General features: G+C 54.2%; 1 protein-coding gene across 3 annotated transcripts in view; it reads left to right on the top strand.

Moving 5' to 3' along the window:
• LINGO1 (leucine rich repeat and Ig domain containing 1) overlaps window positions 1–20,933 on the top strand; it is a 208,335-nt gene that overhangs the window by 10,440 nt on the left and 176,962 nt on the right. For all 3 annotated transcript variants that reach the window (XM_055363906.2, XM_019011270.4, XM_063698751.1), the window contains exon 2: window positions 13,525–13,639. The gene's annotated coding sequence lies outside the window, so the exon portion shown is untranslated. The remainder of the gene's footprint in view (window positions 1–13,524; window positions 13,640–20,933) is intronic.

Here is a 20,933-nt window from a genome sequence, read left to right as displayed (position 1 = left end):
CACCATGCTTATAGTCCAGGAATCGGGTCGGGGCGGGGCATAGCCTCTGTGTGTTCCCACAGTGACTATATGCTAGATCCCAGAGGGACCTGGAAGAACGTTACCCTCATTTGTGTGCACAGCTGTTCTGCAAGGTGGGCATTATCGACTCCATTTTACAAATGAGGAAACTGAGGTTCAGGTTGGTCACCTGCCTGGTTGGGGGGGGGGGGTGAGATTTGAGTTCAGGACTGCCTGGCTTCCCCGGATCCCGCTGCCTTTGAGGCCTGGTTTCTGCTCTCATCCTCATCACTACCTGCTGGGTTTTGGTGCTCGCCTTTGTCCAGTAGGGCTGGGAGGGTGGCTGAGAGCTGACCTGCAGGCCTCGGGCTGGAGGGAAGGCATGCTCTTCGTCCCTCTGGGAGGCTGAACCTCCATTCACCTCCTCCACCTGGCCTGGCAGATTCTAAGGGCTCTGGCTGAGGCTTACCAGCGTTCTTGGAGGAATCCTTCCTAAGCCAAGCAAAATGGGAGGATCCTGGCCCTGTGCTCAGGGATTGGGCCTCCATGTGTGTGCAAGGCTCATTAGAGCCTCCAGTGCCCTTTGCTCCTAGCCGGCACGTGCCTTCCAAGTGAGCATTTGTTGGGTGACTGCATGTGGAGTGGGAGCCTGAGTGTGCATATATGGGCCATCCGAGGCCTGGGGAGTCACACCTGAGGGTTGAGCGTGAAATAGGGCAGATGGGAGTTCACTGAACCCCTGTTAAGTGTTGGGCACAGTGCCAGATGCTTTACCTGTATTACCTCATTTAATCCTAACAACAACCCCATGAGCTGTGCACTATTACTATCCCCATTTAACAGATGAGGAAACTGAGGCTCAGAGAGATTGAGGGACTTGGTGGAGATCACGCAGCTAATGAATGGAGGAGCTGGCATTTGAACATAGGAGCATTGCTTCTACAGGAGGCTGTGTCTGTGTGCCAGACAGAGGGGAGTCTGTGCTGCAGCTGGGACGAAGGCAGTGTGGTTTCAGGAAGAGGTGTCTGCTCTGTATTTGGAGGGAGGAGGTCAAGAGTCCAGCGAAAGTCCAGGTGAAGGAGGGATTCAGCAGCAGAGGCCTGGCTGGCAGGCCAGCATTCGGGTCTAGGGCTGTGTGATCTTGGCTCAGCTTCCCTGCACTGGATCCAGATCCTCAAACCTGCCTCACCTCCCTCTCAAGGCCTTTACCCCGATACAGGAATGCATCCTTATGCTCCTATATCTGGGCAAAGGCCTTGCGGCGAGACTGACTGTGGCTTCTCAGAAGACAGTCAGGGCACTGTGCCACATTGGGGAGCATCTGCAGATGAGGCTGGAGAGGGGCCCAGGCTGTGCAGGCCTCCAGTGCCAGCTTGCAGTGGTGGATGTTCTCTGGATTTTGAGCAGGGGAGAATTGTGTCCAGGTCTGAGGTTTACAGGATGGATCTCTGGTGACTGGGGGCCGTGGGTGGTGGGGAAGGGGTGAGTGAGCAGGGGGCAGCTGGGGGCTTCTCTCCCCCTTGCCCCAAGCCTGCATGGGTAAGGCTCATCTCCTTATCTTTGATTTTTTCCACCCCATTCCCTGCCTCCTAGAATGTGGAGCTGGGTGGGGACCAGAGGAGGTCCTTGGCCCCTTCCAGGCCCCTCCCTCAGAGACTGTAAATATTTTGTCTTCACCATCTCTGCTGCTGGAAGTTGCTGCTCTTAACGCCTTTTTTCTTTTGCTTGATACAAACGAACGCTGGAAAAATTCCGTGCCGGGCGCTCGCTCTGTTGCTTCTGCTCGTGCCCAGAGTCCCCTCCAAAAACTCTAATTGCTTTTAAGCTGTGATAGTTGGCAAAAGCAATTTTCTTTACATTATGGAAGAAAGGGGAAAATCCACCAGATTTTCTTCTTCCTTTCTTTCCCCCTGTTTTGACTCTAACCTTTCGTTTTGAGTTCTCTGCACTGCTGCTGTGGTCCTGGGAGAGAAATGGAGTAGAAGAGATGTGCGCAGGGAGGCAGGAACACCCATGAACAGGGCATTTTTGCCTCTTTGCGCCTCAGTTTCCCCATTACAGAGTGATTATATGTCCATTCATTCCCTAGAGGTTCCCTGAGCACATCCGTTTGAAGCAACTTGAGGGCCAGGACTGGCTGCTGCACCCGGGACAGAGCCTGACACGTAATGGGTGTTCCATTAAGGTTGGCCAGTTGGATAAACAGCTCCACTGGCAGCCAGGCACTTTGCCAAGCACTGGGAATGCACAGGATGAATCCGAAGCAGCCCCTGCCCAGGAGAGCTCACTGATTAGAGGGGGCACCACCACACAAACATAATCACTACGTTACTGAGTTGCACTACAGGTGGGTCCTGGGTATGAGTAGCCCAGAGCAGGGCATGCCGGGGGACTCGGGGAAGGCTGCAGGAAAGAGAAGCATCTGGACTGCGCCTTGAAGAAGGGGTAGGAGATGGGATGAACTGGGTCAAGGAGGAAGGAATTCCAGACAGGAAACAGCATGCGAAGGCAGGGAAGGGTGACCTCTGAGAAGCTGGGTGTGGCTGGAGCCGAGGCTGCCCAGATGGGCCTGAGCTACTTGGGAGAGCTTTGCATGGCAGTTGGGGAGTTTGGACTTGATCTCAAGGTAACGGGGAGCCCTGGAAGGGTTCCAAGCAGGAGACTCATGCAGGGAAGATCCCTCTGGCTCCATAGTGTGGATGATGGGGCAGGAGAGATGCTGGCTGGGAGGCTGGTCACCACCAGCCTGGGGGGAGATGGGAGGATAGTGGTGTGAATTTGAGACAAGCCTGGAGACCCAGATCCTGGCGTTCACCTCCTCTGCCTGTGCTGTGGGGAGAGGCACTCCAGTTCTTCCCTGGACTGGGGGGTCGGGGTCCCCTGGAATATCTGAGGAAGCAGGCGTCCAGTTCATAGGCCTCTGCTGCTGTGGTCAGGTTTGCTTCATTCTCTTTTCCTCAAGTGTATAGCCCTTTACAGTTTGTAAAGCCCACTCACCTCTGACCCCTAGGTAGATCTGAAAACAGTCCCCTGGGGTGGGCAGAACAGGATGCCCATCCCCTATGGACAGATGTAGGTCAAGCTTGCCCCAGGGCCCTGAAGGCAGGTGGAGCTGGGGAGGGGATTTGAACCCAGGCTGCTGCCTGCTCCACTTCTGCCGAGTACCCCTCCGCCCTCGACCCTCTTCCTCACCTCTCCTCCTGAGCCCTGTGCTTCTTCCTGTTTGCAGAGAATGTGGGGCTTTTCAAAACCATTAATGATAGAAAATAAATTGGAATCGGAGAGGAATCATCACTGGGTATTCTCGGAGGGCCGCCTCTGCCCTTGCGTCTCTCAGCCATATTGAAGCCGGCAGCCAGACTGGAATATGAATGAGTCTGGGGCCAGCATTGCTCTTAATCTGCTGGGAAGCCCTCCGTGGTCAGATGGCACTCACCAGTGGCATCGCTGTTTGCAATGAGGCTTCGGCAGCTGCTGGACATCACCAACCAGGACTGATTTCTCCGGGATGGACTCACAGTCCATAGCTGCCGAGAAGAGGTGGAGGGAACCTCTAGCTTAGCTCCCCACTCCCGCCAAAGCCCTCTGCCGGGGTCACAGCTCTGAGGTCAGCCCCGGGTGGGGTCAGGTATCCCTGCCTGAGGAGAGGGGGTACATGGAAGACCATCAGTGGTTCTGGGTGTCTGTGTGATCCTCATCTGGGTATTCAAGGCCTCCTGTGAGTCCTTGGCCCTCTTGTCCTGTCTCCTTCAAGAAACCTTACTTGATCAATGCCCAGCTCACACTTGTTCCCATTTTTAAGCTTCTTGTGGCCCTTGGAGCCTACAGGGGCCCGGCAGGAAATGCGTGGAGGAAATGCATGGAGCTGGCTGGGTGTGATGCAATATGGGGTGGTAGAGACTGTGGCAACACAGAGGCACCGAGACCACCAGTTTGGAAGCCCTGCCATGGGCACTTCCACACAGTTTTGCTAAGTAGACAGTGCCCTTGCTCCACAGCCACAGCTCTCATCTGCCAACTAGCAGAGAGCCCCCTGAGGGCAGGCCACGGTCTCTGCCTTGCAGTTTGTCCTTCCACGGCAGGCCCAGCTAGGCATGGGCTGGGCACCTGGGCAGGCCTCCCACAAAGCATCAGACTCTGGGGACCTCGGGTATCATTCAGAGTAACCCTCTTGCTTAGAGATGGGGAAATTGAGGCCCAGAGATGGAGGGTGGGTGGAAGGTCTCTGTTCTGTTCTGTCATATGGTGCACCCCTGCCCTTATTAATCTTCCCAGCAGGAGTAGGAGGGCAATTTTTGTACTCTGTTTTAGAGAGGAGGAAACTGAGGCTCAGGTGGCTGGATCCAGGGAACACCGCAGGCCTGCATTTGAATTAGTCTGTTGGAACCCCAATGCTGGCCATCTCTTTCTGGCAGGATTAGGGGGTGCTGAGGTATGCACAGAGTTGTCCAAGGGGGACAAGGTGCATTGGTGCCCAGAGTAAGCCCAGCCGAGGGTGCGAGGCTTGGGATCCTGGCTCAAATATACCACCAACTCCCTTTGTGACCCAGGCCAGGCTGAGGGAGGCCCCTGGAGGGGTCAGAAGCAGTTGGGGAGGGGGGGCACTGAGACCATGTGGCCTGGGCTTGGCTGCCAGCCATGCTCAGCACTCCCATCCAGCCCCTGGGCTCCCTCGGCCCCAGGCTCATAATGAACCCTCTCACTCCTGTCATTTCTATGGTCACTATAACGTGGGAGGTGGTAACCACAGTACCCAGCAGGGACCTGGGGCTCTGCAGGCTCACTTAGCAGTGTGGGACAGCCCAGGCAGCCAGTAGCCTGCTGCAGCTGGGAAGCAGGAGGACGAGAGAAGTGGGCCTCAGGCCGCTGCTGGGTTGGCAGACTGCACAGACCTCTCAGCCCTCCAGCCTGGAGCCGGGGCCAGGCCAGCCACACCCCTGCACATCCTTGCACACACTCAGATAGACTCACGTGAACCACCTTGTCTAGCCCCGGGTGTAAGATGGAGAAGCTGAGGCCAAGAGTCTGAGAATGAGACTCAGGGTTGTCGCTCACTCACTCTGACCTCTGCCTATCCAGCCTGTGCTCTCGCCCTCCCCGATGGGGAGCTCACCCCTTACCCAGACAGCTTGCCTGCCTTGGACAGCTCCCTCCCCTCTCTGGCCATCTACTTCTAGGGACTCACACAGGGATCTTGGCTTGGGACCCGGGGCCACATGACTTGCACTAGTCCCTCCCCTCAGCACTCTGTCCTGCTGTGCGGTGCATATCGTGCGAGTCTGCATTCCTTTGGGGGTGAGCCTTGCGCTGTTCCTGCCTGGTGCTTCTGGATCTTTGGGCTGGGGGCCCCTGGAGGAATCTGATGAAAGCCATGGCCCTGTGTTAGAGATGGGGGCCCAGCCCCTCCTGCATGTGAATCATCATAGCCAGTTTTGTGCAGTTTTGGGGCTCACAGACCTCTGTAGTCCTCCCTCCCTGTGAACCCTGTTGGGAACTCCTGCTTTACTCATTCCCCAGGTGACATGATTAATGTCACCTGTTGTGCTACCTAGGATGAGATGCTAGGTGTCCCAGCCCCCAGGCCACACCCTTTCTGCTCTACCCTGCTGCCTTAAGAAGGGCCCACTGTGCGTGGCTTAGGGGCTGAGAACTGTGTGTATTAGGCTGTTCTTGTGTTGCTATAAAGAAATTCCTGAGACTGGGTAATTTATAAAGAAAAGAGGTTTAATTGGCTCATGGATCTGCAGGCTGTATTGGAAGCATGGTGGCAACATCTGCTCAGCTTCTGGGGAGGCCTCAGGAGCTTTTACTCATGGCAGAAGGTGAAGCAGGAACAGGCACTTCACAGGGTGAAAGTAGGAGTGAGAGAGATGGGGGAGTGCCACATACTTTCAAACGGCCAGATCTCAGATCTATTGAGAACTCAGCTATCACGAGGACAGCACCAAGTCATGAGGGATCCACCCCCATGACCCAGCCACCTCCCACTAGGCCCCACCTCCAACACTGGAAATTACCTTTCACCATGAGATTTGGAGGGAACATCCAAACTATATCACTGTGAGAACCCATTCATTCATTCTATAAACATCTTTTTTTTTTTTCCTTCAGATTTTTTGTTTGTCTGTTTGTTTGTTTGGGGATGGGGGTCTCGCTCTGTCACCCAGGGAGTGCAGCGGTGTGGTCTTAGCTCACTGCAGCTTCAGACTCCTGGGCTCAAGCGATCCTGCCACCTCAGCCTCCTGAGTAGCTGGGACTAGAGGTGTGTGCCACCACTCCTGGCTCAGTCTATAACATTTGTGCCCAATGCCTCCTCTGTGCTAGGCCTAGGCTGGGTTCTAGGGTACAGAGAAGAGCAAGACCCAGCCCCTACCCCTGGGGAAGCCAGACCTGTCAGCAGTTGCAGCTTAGGGGATGAGGGTGGGACAGAGGTGAGCACAGGGTGGGTGTAGCAGAGGGGCTTCACTCCAGCCCTGTAGGGAGAGGCTTCTTAGAGGGTGGTGGGGACTGGTCAGGGAGGACAGGCATCCCCCAGGGGGAACAGCAGGTGCAAAGGTTTGGAGGCTCAGTTCTGTTGAGGAACACAGGAGGCCCAGTCTGATTGGAGGGTAGTATTGGGAGGCACTGGGGTCAGACGTGAAGCTGAAGGCCACTTGGGGATGGGCCCCAGGGGGCCTGGTGGTCCCAGTAAGGAGTGCGGGCAGGGAGCAATAGGGAGCCATAGAAGGGTGTGGAGCGGGCAGCCATGTGGTTGGATCTGCATTTTGGAGTGCTCCCGTGGCAGCTGCAGATGGAACATGGGTGAGTGTGGAGGTGGGGACAGGAGACCTCCAGGAAGTTGTGTTAGTTGCGGCTCAGACCCAGGTAGAGAGTGTCATTCACCACTCATTAGGAGGAGTTTGCTGGTTCCCGCAGTCCCTGCTTCCTGGAGGCAGGTGGAACACGAGCTGTGCAAACAATTGTTCAAGGGAAGGGGGCCTTCTGGAACTGGAGGGGGCCTTATGCTCCTTCTGGGCAGTTTTCTCTGAATTTGTTGATTGACTTACAAGTGGGAGGGGCATTTCCAGAATGGCCTGATCTCTGCAGTTTGCCACCTGCTCCTGGCCCCTCTGCAGGCCTGCTGGCTGCCTATACCTTCTAACATACACACAAACACACACACACACCTTGGGGGAACACCCGGGGGCACAGGACATACTACACACACTATGCACACATATACATGGGTCTGCTGTATTCTTCTCCCTCCAGACACACAAATGCTGTCTCTTTGCTGTCATCCCCGAGAGTGACAACACACATACACACACACTGATTCTAGATTACAGACACGCCTCTGCACCGCTTGGAACCCACACACCCTCCAGAGTTCACCTCCGCAGACCCACATGTGCCCTCTATCTGTAAGCACCACATACCTGCATGCCCCAGTCACCTCCACACACCCCATGGGCTCATCCCCCGACTCTCTGTATGTATAGGGAGAAACACACGCCAGCTTCTCCCTCTTTTCCTCCCTCTCTCCCTTCCTGCAGCACTGGAGCCTTGAAGCCCCCTTTCCTGGAGTTTTCTGCAAAGGCCCTTTCTATGTTCCCTTTATCCCTCAGCCCCAATTCTGGGTTCCCCAGGGCTGTGACCATCTCAGGGTTTTCTGGATACCTAGAGAAACCCCTGACCCTCGCCTGGGAGGCCCGGAGCCCTGCTGAGGAGTCACAGGCCCTGGCTGCCGGTGTACCTCGAGCAACCTTCTGCCCCTGTCGACCTTGGCCTGGGGGAGCGTAGGCATGGGTTCCACGGTCTCCAGCTGAGGTTCTCAAACTGGTCCTAGAGCCCTAGCGTTTCCAGAAGGGGCCTCAGGATACGAGGGTGGGGCTGGGACTGGATGGGGCTGAATGGATGGATGTTGGTCCCCTCCCCCTTTAGCCAGAGCAGCCCTGCTTAGATCTGCATTTCCTATTAGGGTCTGAGAAGGATTAAAAAAAAAAACCCCATTAACTCTTTATTGATTTTGTTTTTCTGATTACAACAGAAGACCCAACAATACATTTGTGGAAAACAGGCCATGAAAGCCCACTTGTCCCACTGCTCGGAGGTGATTGCTGTAAAGCTTGGCGTGCTGTCCTCCAGCCTTTTGGGGCATATAGCAACAAATCGTTAATTACAGAAATGGGCTCATGCTGAAATAGCATTTTACAGCTTGATTTTTTTCTCTATTGTTATACATAGACGTGCCTCACTCTGTCAGATGGCTGCAGAGTGTTCCATAGTGTGGACATGCTATATTTTATTTGAACTTTCTCTTATCGATAAACGTTTAGGCCATTTCCAATTTCTTTTTCGGTCTTACCAGCAATGTTTCCATGAGCACCCTTGAGCATGTATACATGAATGCTTGTGCTATTATTTCATGGGAGAGGCTCCCAGAAGTGGAATTACTAGGTTGTAGAGTGTTTGGGTTAAAATGTTAATCAATGTTGCCAAATTACCCTTCCAAAGGTTGAGCCAATTCCCCCTTCATCCAATGGTCTGGGAGTGCTCATTTCCCCACATCCTTGCCAGCACTGCTTGTTATCAGTCATTTAAATTTTTCCCAATCTGATAGGCAAAAAATGGTAGCATGTCGCTTTCATTTGCATTTCCCTGATTGCTAGTGAGATAGAACATCTTTTCATGCATTTATTGGCCAATTTAATTCCTCCTCTGCAGATTTCTAATTCACTGCCAATTTTTCTCTTCTTTTGTCTTTTTTCTTATTGATTTGTAGGGGCTCTTTGCATATTAGCAACATTTTCTTCCATTGTCTCATTTACCTTTTAACTTTGTTTATGTGTCTTTTGCTGTACGGATGTTTTACACGTTTATGTACAGTAGTTGGATTTGTTGAATTTTCACTTTATGGCTTCTGGATTTAATGTCTGGCATAGAAACGCTTCCTCCACTGCATCAGATTTCATTTCAAATAAGAATTTTATTGCTGAAAAATCTTTGCAAAGCCCTGGTTTGTAGGCTCCTTCCCAGCTGTGTGTCTGTTCCTCTCGGCAGCTGCAGGCCTGGCTCTGGGGGAGGGGAGGGGTGGCCTCATCCGTCCATGCTCCATCTCCATCTTCAGCTCCATCTCCGTCTTCAGCTCTCTACTCTCCCTCTGTCCAGCTGGCTTTGGGGTCACTGCTGCTCTGTCTGTCTCAGAGCCTCTGTCTCTCATATGCTCTGCCCCCACTCCTCTGTCTCTGCTGTTTTCCCGTCCCCAGGCTGGTTTCCCATCAGACAGCAGTAACTAGGGACGTGAGGTGGCAGTGGTGGCAGCCCTTAGTGAGTTGGGGACAGGATGGCAGCTGTCATGGAATGTGCCCCCCTTGCCCTCCACCTGCCAGCCTAGCCCCAAGTCATGTGGGCTGGAAGGGGAGGCCCTGGCCTGGTTCTCTCTCTGGAAGAGACTCTTTTCCTGCCAGAGCCCAAGGGAGGGCTCTGAGCCAATCCTAGTCCCTCCTCCATCAGGAAGCCTTCCAAGACAGCTTCTTCCTCCCTTCCCACAGCTCTGGACCTGGCCCTCCCTTCTTTCCTTGTGGCTCTTTCCCCGTCCTGCCTTCTCAGTGCTGAGCTTCCTGGAGTCCACCTGGCCACCTCTCAGGGCCTTGGTTTCCACCTGTGTAGCATAGGTCCTGGGAGGCTGTCACAGCCGCTGGGAGACATGGCACACACACAGCTGGCGGTTCTTCCAAGCCAAACTCTGGAAGGTGTTCCCTCTTACTCTCTCAATACAGCCCCATCCCTCAGAAAAAAGAAAAGAAAACAAAACCCACCAAAAATCACAGGGGAGAGCTTGCATGCTGCTGACAGAGATAGGGACTTGTGTTCCTTCCATCAGAATGGTGGCCAGCAGGGCTCACTGGTTCTCTGCTCACCCCAGGCTCAGTGTCATGCCTGGCTCATGGGAGGTGCCCAGGAAAGAGAGAGAGAAAGGGCAAGGACCTAATGAACAAAGCGGGAGCTGCTGAGGCTGGGGGAGGAGGAGGCAAGTCTGGGGCCCACATTCTTTGAGTTACTTCTGGGTAGCAAGGCACTTTCCTCACAGTCCCTCATTCCTGGGGCCTGGGGTGCTAATGAGAAATACCACCCTTTACCTCCTGGAGGTGTGGGCCCCAGGTGGACTGTAAGGGGGCCTTGGGCTGTGGGAGCAGCTGGGAGAAAAGTTGGGGAAACTCAGAGGTCTCTTAGAAGCATGGCTCAGAAGTGCATAATCTAAAACTCTGAGGGACCCTTCCCTGGGCTCCTGCAGTCCCTGGCCTTCTGGCCTGGCGCCTGCCCTCTGATCATGATGGTCTGTCTCCTCTGAGCAAGAGCAGTGTCCTTTATATCTCTCTGTTCCAGTGACCAAACACATGGTAGGTACTTAATAAAAGTAGAATGAATAATGAGGAAATAGTTAGGGGTATTGATCAGAGGGCCCAGGTCTGGGGAAGAGGAGACCTGGGCTCTGGGCTTGGCTTTTTGGTTGACTTTCTGTGTGACCCTGACCCTGGTTGGACCTCAGTCTCCCGATCTGTGCAGTGGGCGTGGGCCTCTCAAGCTCTGTGATTATGCGCCATGTTGTCCAGAGCAGTCACAGGCCTACGTGACATACCCACACAGCACACATACCAGGGCCCTGCTTTCTGATCATTGTTTGCTGAGTGTGTACCGGGTGCCAGCCCCACTCAGTGCTGAACCCACTTTGTCAGAGTCCTTGAATAGCTGTTTCTGTGGAGGTCTCACATTCTCCGGGGCATTTGTTCATTCTGCTGAACACACAGACTACACAGGCTGAGAGCTCCCTGGGCTCCACTGGGGTGGCAAGGAGCCAAGAGGGCAGGTAGGAGGCCCCCAACCTTGGCTGCAGCCCCCTCCACCCTCCTTGGCTGTGAGACCTGCAGCTGGGGTTTCATATCTTTCTTGGGACCTGGCACACTGGCAGACCTCGTGTCCAGGAGAGTGCCCGGCTCCCACTGCGTCTCCTCCCCTGCCCCAAATCATTGTCATGCTCTGCCTGTGGTCCCATTTCCATAGCAACTCCTTGTGATGCCACAGAGGAGGGTGGGAGCTTTAGGAAGATTTGGAAGGTTTGGGGGGAAGGGAGCGGGAGGGCCATTCATTGTCTTGGAGCATGGCAGCCGGGGGCCCGGAATGGCACTGTGGGGATGGCTTACCCTGCCAGCTCAGGTGGAGCTGGGCTCAGGGCCGCCAGCCAGGTGGTCTGGAGGCCTTCCAGGGACAGGGCTGCCCGGGTTGGCCTGGGCCTGGCTGGCTTGTGCCAGTCTATCGGGATCCAGCTCAGGAGGCCGCTGACAGTGCCGCTGTCTGACTAGACCTGGCTTGGGGTACCCGGGCCTGAGGAGTTGCCCAGGCTCTGCTACCCCTGTGTCCCAGGCTGGCACCACTATGTTCTGTCCTGTCCTCCAGGATCAACAACCAGTGGGAGATGCACCCAGGGCCAGCTGGCAACAGGGGCCTAGTTTGGGGCTGGTGAACCGTGGGGCTGGGCAGGCCTCTCTTCACTGGTCTGGGCTGCTTTGTGGCTCTGTTGTCAGGATTGGAAAGCCAAAGTGGGCCCTGGAGCCTGCTCAGCACCCACTTCTCTGCCTCCTTGGAGAAGTCTGCAGCCCATAATATAGGAAGACCCTGGCCCCAAAGCATCTCCTACGTCTTCACCTACCACGCGGCTAGAAATTCCAACATTTGCATCTTGGATTTGATAGAATGTTGATTCTGGGAGGGGCCCTGAGGGCTTTTCCATCTTCTGCCCACATTATAGCAGTCACCTTGGAGCCCCATCCACCCATCCTTCCATCTATCCCATCTGGAAGGCCTTGTGAATGCCCCTGGGGTCCTAGGCCTGTGCTGGATGGCACCCAACAGGGAATCGAGCAGAAAGGAGGGGCTGGTCTGGCCCTCCAGGGAAGGCGGAAGATGCTTGCCCTCTCAAGGGCTGCTGGGAGCCAGGTGCTGGTTCGATGCCAGCTTCCTGAGCTTCCCTTTCACCATCACGGTTGAAGCCACCCCTGGGCACCACCTGCACTTGTGTTTTCTTAATCCTTGTCTTCGTGTTGACTTTCGTTTGAAGGTGGATTACCACGATGCTCCCCAAGCACACATCCGGAAATCACACCTGTGATGTGCCTGTCATGTTTTTTTTTCCAATACACAGAAAGAGAAACACATAGCTATGAAAATGAAAACATTTGTCTGCACACCACAAAATCCCCTTGTGCACCCCCAGAAGCATGTGTCTCCTACTTTGGGAAACACAGATCTGATTGAAACCTCTCTGCAGCAGCTCAGAAAGATATTTGGGACTTGGTCTGAGAGGTTGAAGAAACTGAGGTACAGAGGAAGAAGCTTTCCCCAGGGCCACCTCGCCAGAAGGAGGGAGAGCTAGGAGTTAACCCACTTCCTTGGACTTTGAACTGAGGTTATGTCCTGCACCATGGACGCCTCAGAGCCTTGCCAAGGAACCAGAACTTCCTAGCGCCCTCCCCTACTCACAGAGGATGGAGGGTCTGGTCTAGAGGAACCCTTGGAGAATATATGATGAAGAAATAAAGTAGGATGGCTGGGCATGATGGCTCCGCCGATAATCCCAGCACTGTGGGAGGTCAAGGCAGGAGAACTGCTTGAGGCCAGGAGTTTGAGACCAGCCTGGGCAACATAGTTTACAAAAAAATTAAAAAATTAGCCAGGTGTGGTGATACAGACAACTGTAGTCCCAGCTCCTTGGGAGGCTGAGGTGGGAGGATCGCTGGAGCCCAGGAGTTTGGGCTACAGTGAACCATGATGGCACCACTGCCCTCCAGCCTGGGTGGCAGAGCAAGACTCCACCTCTTAAAAAAAAAAGGCAGGAGAGGCTGGGGAATGGGAGGGTGAGTAGATGGGGGTTGGGAAGTTGAGGCTGAGGCCCAAGGGAGGCACCCCGGTGCTGCCCATCATCCCCTCTCGGGGTCAGCCTGGGGCCTGCCTCCTGGGAACTGGCTGGGGAGGAAGGCAGGCAGTGGCATTGGCTGCACACCTACTGTGAGCCAGGCCATGTGTCCCTTCTCTCTCTCTATCTTCCCAGCAGTCCTGGCAGGAGAGATAGTATTTTTCTTTTATGGATAAGAGAAGTGGCTTTCGCAGGGCCACAGAGCCGGATGGTGGGAGAGGCATAGTCAGACTCCAGCCTGCCTGGGGCCACAAACTCTGTGCTTCCCAGAGCCCTGCCTGCCCCCAGCTAGTGCCATGAGTGTGTGTGTGTGTGCGCGTCCGCACGCACATGTGGGCATGCACAATTGACAACACATCTATGTGTGTAAGCATGAGTTTGCCAGTGAATGAGAGTACATGTGTGAGTGTGTGCAAGTGTGTGCGTGTCAGAGTGTGTGTGGGGGGGATGTATGAGTTTTTAATGGCTCAGCCAGGCGGGATCAGACCCCATTTGCAGGCGTGGCCCCCACTGCACCCCGACCACCTGCTGCCCTGCTCTAGCTGACAGCCACCTCTTCTTTCTCCCCACAGCCTCCGGCACCCACAGGCCCTGAGGCTCCAGTGCCCACAGGCAGAGAGGGCAACTGAGTCCAGCCCAGGCTGAGCCCTGCCCAGCTGTACTCCCCAGACACCCACCCAGCCCGAGGTAAGATGCCACTCTGAGTGGCGGGGCATGGAGGGTGTGGGGTCTGTAGGGGAGGCTGTCATGGGGCCATCTTTCTGGGGATTTCCTCGTCTCTCCCTCCCCACATGCAGCCACGTCCAGGAGGTTTGCTGTGGCGATGCCACTTGCTGCCAGCCCTGGCTGAAGCAGGGCCCCGGCAGGCAGCTTGGAAGCATGGGGCGTTCTTCCCAGCAAGTGGGTTTCACAGACAGTGCCGGCTAATGGGTTCCCGCGTGGCATGGGAGGTCTCTAAGGGCAGGCTGCAGGGCTCTGTCCTTGGTCCTGTCACGTTGTTGACCAAATGTGTGCCTGACTTCAGGTCAGGAGGGAGCCAGAACATGTGGACTGAGACAATCAGGGTCCAAGAAACTGTCAAGAGGCTGACATTGGCTCTAATGTGTGGAGTTTAACAGGGCTTCACACCAGAGACAGCATGAGGGTCTAGACACCTTCAGGGCGGGATAAGGCTCAGACCCCAGGTGTGTTTGTGCGACAGGCATTGGCAGCCAGGTGACCTTGGCTCTGTGAACAGAGGAGATGTGTTCTTGGACTGTATCACGAGGAGCAGGACCCCCAGAATGTGGGAGGTGACAGGTCCTCTCACTTCATGGTCCGTGTGAGGGGATGTGGAGAAATGACAGCATGTCCCAGAGAAGTGGGAGATGGGGAAGGAGGGGGACCTGGGTTGCTGCCTGGCTTGACCCCTGGCTTGCTCATGACCTTGGACAAGTCACCTCTACCCCATATCTGGGCCAATCCCCTGTTCTCAACAGGCCTCTGTCACCCATGAGAGGGCTGCAGAGGGACTTTGCTAAACAGAGGGAACGGTGGGGTGGGCTCAGGGCAGCAGGCTGGCCTGGCGTATTGTCCTCATTTTTCAGAGGAAGAAGCCTGGTGGCAGGCCTGGACTCACTTCTTCTGAGGGATAGGGTGACGGTTGTATGTGGCTGAGGCTTAGCCAGCCCTGTCCTCACACTGGGAAGCTGGTGGGAGCGGAGGCCTGGATTTCCTTCCCAGGCACTAGGCCTTGCTCCGAAGCCCAGTTAGCACCATCAAAATATTTCTGCTTTGGGAAGCCGAGGCGGGCAGATCACAAGGTCAGGAGATCGAGACCATCCTGGCTAACATGGTAAAACCCCGTCTCTACTAAAAAAATACAAAAAATTAGCAGAGCGTGGTGGCAGGCGCCTGTAGTCCCAGCTACTCGGGAGGCTGAGGCAGGAGAATGGCGTGAACCCGGGAGGTGGAGCTTGCAGTGAGCCGAGATCACGCCACTGCACTCCAGCCTGGGTGACAGAGCGAGACTCCGTCTCAAAAAAAAAAAAAAAAAATATATATATATATATGTGTATATATGTGTAGATCTACACATATATGTGTATATATGTGTATATGTATGTATATACATATATGTATGTATACATATACACGTATATATACATACGTATATATGTATATATGTATGTATGTATACGTGTATATGTATACATACATATATATATATATATATATGTTTCTGCTAATTAGTTGGCTCTGGGTAGAATGAGCAGCTAATTAGTCCCTCCAGTTTAACCTGTAATTGCTGCTGAGAGATGGGTGAGAAGATGGCGTCAGGATTGTCTGTGCAGCAACTGGGGTGACAAGGGCAGGGGGCAGGAGCGTGAGCAGCCTCCCCACTGCCCAGGCAGACGGCAGCACCCACAGGCACCACAGCCCGGGGGCATTGGGAGCTCAGTGGGCGGGGAGATGCAGGCGGGAGCTGACGCAGGGCAGGAGGACCACAGTCAGCTGGGGGTCTGGCAGGGCTTGTTGGAACAGGTGACACCTGGGCTAAGCCGTGAAGTCTGTAAGGTGCTTTTCAAACATTTTATTTTTCTGGTTATAAAAAAAGTAATGTGTGTTCTCTATAGAAAAGTGTGAGCGCTTGGGTGTTTAGCCCGTCAGTCTTCTACAAAACATGTATTTATGACATAATTGGGATCAAGCTGTACTTACTGTTTTCTAACTTGCCTTTTACACTTAATCCCATACCAAGATCATTTTCCCATCATTAAATAGTCTTCTATAATGTGATTTTTAATGGCAGTGTAATGTTTCAGCCTGCGTGTACCATGGTGCGTTTAGCCAATTCTCTGTTGTGTATTTTGATGGTTTCTGATGTTCTGTCATTATAAATAATGCTTGGATGAAGAAAGTCATGGATGTAGGGTTGTGACAGGCAGGGAAAGTTTAGGGCGGCAGGGTAGGCCCACCCTGAGCAAAGGTGCAGTGGTAGGGGAGTTTGGAGTGTCTCTGGGGAGTGGCGGGGCCAGGGCTGGCATGGAGCACCGGAGGCTTGCACCGGAGGCTGAGGAATTGGAGCTTCACTCAGCAAAGTTCTAAACTCCTCGAGGAAGCTCAGGTTTGTCCTTGCTGCCCCTGCTTCTGTTGCTCCCTCCCTCGGTGCTCCAGTGATTAGAGGGGAAGAGGCAGGATGCTGTGTGTTCGGGAGGAAAGGGCAGGCAAAGCTGGGGATCCCAGATGACCTCTCCCTCAGTGGTGGGATCCGTGGTGTTTAAACCAAGCCCCTCTGCTCTCTGGGGAGCCTTGCCCAGGTCTCCTCCTGCCAGGCAGGAGGGATGCAGGCACCAGCTCTGAATACTTATAGACTCCTGGGTCAGCACAGCTGGTCAGACCAGCCTCTCCTTCATCCCCTCACTGGGGGGTGGCTTATGACAGGGACCCTGGAGGGCCAGGGAGGAGCCTGGAGGTGGTTTGTCGTTTCTTCCAGGAAGCTCCCCTGACCTCTGGGTAGAGCTAGTGGCCTCTCCCTAGTGCCACCCTCCCTGTGCACATCTGTTGGCCCCAGCACTGCTGTCGTGCTGGGTTGGGATCACCCATGGGTGTGGGCCTGTTTCTCCCAAGGATGAACGTGCAGTGGTTTGTTCATTCTTCCTTCAGCGCATACTCACTGAGTGCCTGCTACACATGAGGCATTGTTCTCTGTGCCCAGCATGGCATCCATGGGTGAATAGGTTAGACCATGGCATTGCCCTCATAGAGCCTAAATTGTAACAGAGTAGACAGAAGAAACCAGATAAGTAAATCCATAATATAAGATTAGGGAGTAATAAATGCCACAGAGAAAAATAAGGTGGGAAAAGGGGGCAGGCGTGAAATCGGAGCTCTTCTCTGGAGCCCTTCTCTGGAGCCCTTCTCAGGAAAGGCCTCTCGGATGAGGGGCCATTTCAGCAGAGGCCTGAGGAGAGGCAGTTGGCCTTATGGAGCTCTGGATGGGCTTTGAGCTGGGACCAGCACAGAGGCCCTCACACCTCACAGCTGGGCAGCCCTTGAGGAAGAGGGGCTGAGAAACGAGGCATGCAGGGCCAGGAGTTACAGAGTGATGCCTACTGGAGAAAGGACTGTAGGGTGGGTGAGCAAGAGTAGAAGCTGGCAGGCCAGTGGGAGACCCCAGCATCAGTCCAGACCAGAGGTGGTGGGGCTGGGCCTGGGTGGGAGGAGGGCTTGCGTTTGGAGACTTTGAAGGCGTTGCTGAAGGATGGGCTGTGGACTGGGAGAGGGCCAGCCTGGGAACGGGGCGGGCACTGGAGCCTTGGCCCGAGCCGAGGAACAGGGGTGGAGCGTGGGTTTGGAGGGAGAAGCAAGATCCTGCTTGGAAGTGTTTGAGGTGCCGGCATCATGAGGGGAGGCTACACAGACAGTAAGCCTGCAGCTGCGGGAAGAGCTGGGCTGGAGAGGCAGTTGTGTGGGGAGTCAGCATCTGGGTGGTATCTGAAGCCTCTGAGCCTGGACAAGATGATGTAGAGAAGAAATCTGGGCCTCATTGCTTGGGGTGAATCCAGCCCTGGGGAGCTTCCTGCTTCTGGGTGGGCTGTTACTCTAACTTTGCAGACAGGGTCCCCTGATTTACCAGCCTGGAGAAACTGCTACCAGCTCGCCCTCCCAGCTGCTCCTCCCAAGTGGCCTAATGGTTGGCACCATCATTCTGTAACACTTGTCAGGGCTGCTGTCGGCAGGAAGTGTGAGGCTGATACTAGGCCTAATCCTCTCACCCTTTCCTCTTGCAAGGGACTCTTAACTGGTGAGTCTGGAGCAGCCCAGGCGCTTCTGAGCCCTACTAGTGGGGACTACTGCAGGCCTTCCTCCAGGTCATGTTCCCCCTCAAGAACCTTCAGTGGCTCCCTGTTGTTTAAGGTTGACATCCAGAATCCTTCTCCTGCTTGTACAAGGCCTTTCATGGTCTGCCTCAAGCCCACACTTTCTTCCCCGCCCTTCTTTCCAACAGGTGACTCTCCTCCTCCATCCCCCACACACCAGGCTCAGCCTCACCTTCCATGTAGAATGCTTTCTTAACCACCAGCAAATCTCACATTTTCCAGAATGTCTTCCCTGACCCCCCGCCTCCCTCGGCCTCTTTGCATGTCCACGTGTGCCTTTCGCCTGTTCCCCCAGGCCTCATGGCTTGTGGTGAGCTATCCTGTCTGGTCACCCCAACTCAGCAATGTCATGATCCTCAGCTTGTCTTCCTCTTTGCCCTCCTCATCCTCTTGTCCCTTGTGTCTCCTGTCTGCCTGCTGCCCCACCCTCAAGTACTGTTGTCAAAGCTCTTCCCAAACAGAATCCCATTCAAACCATGGTGCTCTGTGGGCCAGGGTGCCCAAGCCTGGCTCTGCATCAGGACCACCCAGGGATGTTATTAGAGACAGGAATCATCTGGGGTCCACCCAGACCTCCTGATCCAGGGTTGCTGGGAGAACCCAGGAATCTGCATGGTTCACAAGCCCCATAGTCACCTTTTGATGATCAGCCAGGTTGGGACCCATTGGCCCAACCCAAGCTCATGATGAGGGAGTATAGGTATCCCTGAGATCGTGGTCCTCTGACCTTTACTTGCACACCTTCAGGGACAGGGACCTCACTCTCTCCAAGGCAGCTCGGGCCCTGGAGGGAGCTCTTACATGGCTCTTCCTTATACTAACTGAGCTGAATCCGCCTCCCTGAAGTCTCCATGGATGGCTCTAGGGTCCACATGGGGCAGGAGCTATGTTTAGCATCTGGAAGCTCTCCTTTTCCACCCCCCCAAAGCCAGTGGGGGGCCCAGCACGTGGTGGGGATTTCAGCAATGTCTGTGGCTTGGTGGAGGACTTGCCTCCCTCCACCCCTGCCTTCCTGGGGCCTCCCCAGGGCATTGTTCTCATCTGTGCCTCCCCAGTCTCCTCTTAAAGAAGAGAACTCAGGGAGCAGTGCAGGGCTTGGAAGACCACCCCCACCCTGGCCCTTACCCTCAGGCCCTGGCTGGGGCCACACCGCCCAGCCCCTCTGTGTGTCTGTTGTTCCAGCCATCGCTACAGGTGTCGAGAGCTTTAGTATTTCCAGAACACAGCCCATCCTACATCCCATCTCCTCCTTATCACAGCCACATGGAAGGTGGATGCTGCCATTCCTGTTCATTCTTCCAGCCAGCATTTACTAAGCACCTACTATGTGCCAAGCAGTGTTCTGGGGATAAGCTGAACAAACTAAGGTTTAGAGAGGGGCAGGGGTGTGTCCAGTGTCCCAATGTGAGGGGCCAAGTCAGCACTAAAACCAGGTCTGTGGGTGTATTAGTTTGCTAGGCTGCTATAGCTAAGTACCACAAACTGGGTAGCTTAAACAGAAATGGATCGTCTCACAGTTCTAGAAGCTGGAAGTCTGAAATCAAGGTGTCGGCAGGGGCTGGGCACTGTGGCTCATGCCTGTAATCCTAGCACTTTAGGAGGTTGAGACAGGAGGATCGCTTGAGCCCAGGAGTTTGAGACCAGCCTGGGCAACATGGCGAGACATGGTCTTTACAAAAGATAAAAAAAATAGCTGGTCGTGGTGGCACACACCTGTGGTCCCAGCTACTTGGGAGGCTGCTTGAGCCTGAGAGGCTGAGGCTGCAATGAGCTATGATTGAGCCACTGTACTCCAGCCTGGGTGAAGAGCAATTCCCTGTCTCAAAAAAACCCCAAAGCCCCAAATCCCCAAACCCCAAGGTGTCAGCAGGGCTGGTTGCCTCCAAAGGCTGTGAAGGATGATCTGTTTCAGGCCTCTCTCCTTGGCTTGTAGATGGCTACCCTGTGTCTCTTTACATGGCCACATTGCCAAATTGTTCTCCATACAATATTTAACTATTTAATCATTTATTTATTTTTTTGAGATGGAGTCTCACTCTGTCACCCAGGCTGGAGTCCAGTGGCTCTATCTCAGCTCACTGCAGCCTCTGCCTCCTGGGTTCAAGCAATTCTCGTGCCTCAGCCTCCTGCATAGCTGGGACTACAGGCATGCGCCACCACCCCGGCTAATTTTTGTATTTTTAGTAGAGATGGGGTTTCACCATGTTGACCAGGCTGGTCTTGAACTCCTGACCTCAGGTGATCCACTTGCCTGTGGGCCACTGCACCCAGCCAGTATTTAACAATTTAGACCGTATCTCCAAATCCCTCCTTCTTATGGGCACAATAGTCATATTGGATTAAGGGGTCCGGTGTGACCTCTTCCTAATTAGCTAATTATATCTCAAATGGCCCAATTTCCAAATAAGATCACATACTGAGGTATTGGGGGTTAGAATTTAAGCATGTCATTTTTGGAGGCACACAATTCAATCCCTAACAGCAGGTGACTAGAGCTATGATTTTCACAGCAGTGAACTGTCCACTGGCAGCCTTGGCGGTGGTGAGCATCTCATGCCGTGGGGTGCACAGGAGGAGTATCGAGGCCGCCCCAAGCTGTCAGGAACATGGAGAGGAGGTTCCTACCTCATGGCCAGGACCAGGGCTTCCCTGAGACCAGTTTCAGCCTGGGATGTTAATCGGGGCCCAGGAACATGGTACATGGTGTGTACTTGTCGTGATCCAATCCCCGTATCCTTTGGGTGAAAGGCAGGTTCCCATCATTGGGTTAGGAGGAAGAACCCCTGAGCTCTGCCGCCTCTTAGCAGGGTGCCCTCGGGTAGTGGCTTCGACTTCTGGGCCTTGGTCTACCGGACTGAACTGGGGACTACTAGTCTGCCTGCCTGTTTTTGTCACAGGCCTATGGTTAGGCTCACAGGAGAGAATGAATAAGAAGGTGCTTTGTTTTTGTTCTTTTTTCATGTATTCACTTTGCAAATAGTTATGAAGCTCAGCTGCATGCTAGACCCTGTGCTGTCTCCAGGGACACAGAGATGGTCCTGGTCCTGGCCCTCAAAGAGTGCAGAGGCCATGGGTGGGGTAGCAGGTGTAGGTGGTAGTTGAAGTTATGAACACTCTGG

Source organism: Gorilla gorilla, chromosome 16 (genome assembly GCF_029281585.2).
Source record: "Gorilla gorilla gorilla isolate KB3781 chromosome 16, NHGRI_mGorGor1-v2.1_pri, whole genome shotgun sequence".
NCBI classification, from domain to species: domain Eukaryota; kingdom Metazoa; phylum Chordata; class Mammalia; order Primates; family Hominidae; genus Gorilla; species Gorilla gorilla.
This window is presented reverse-complemented; position numbering and strand designations above follow the sequence as displayed.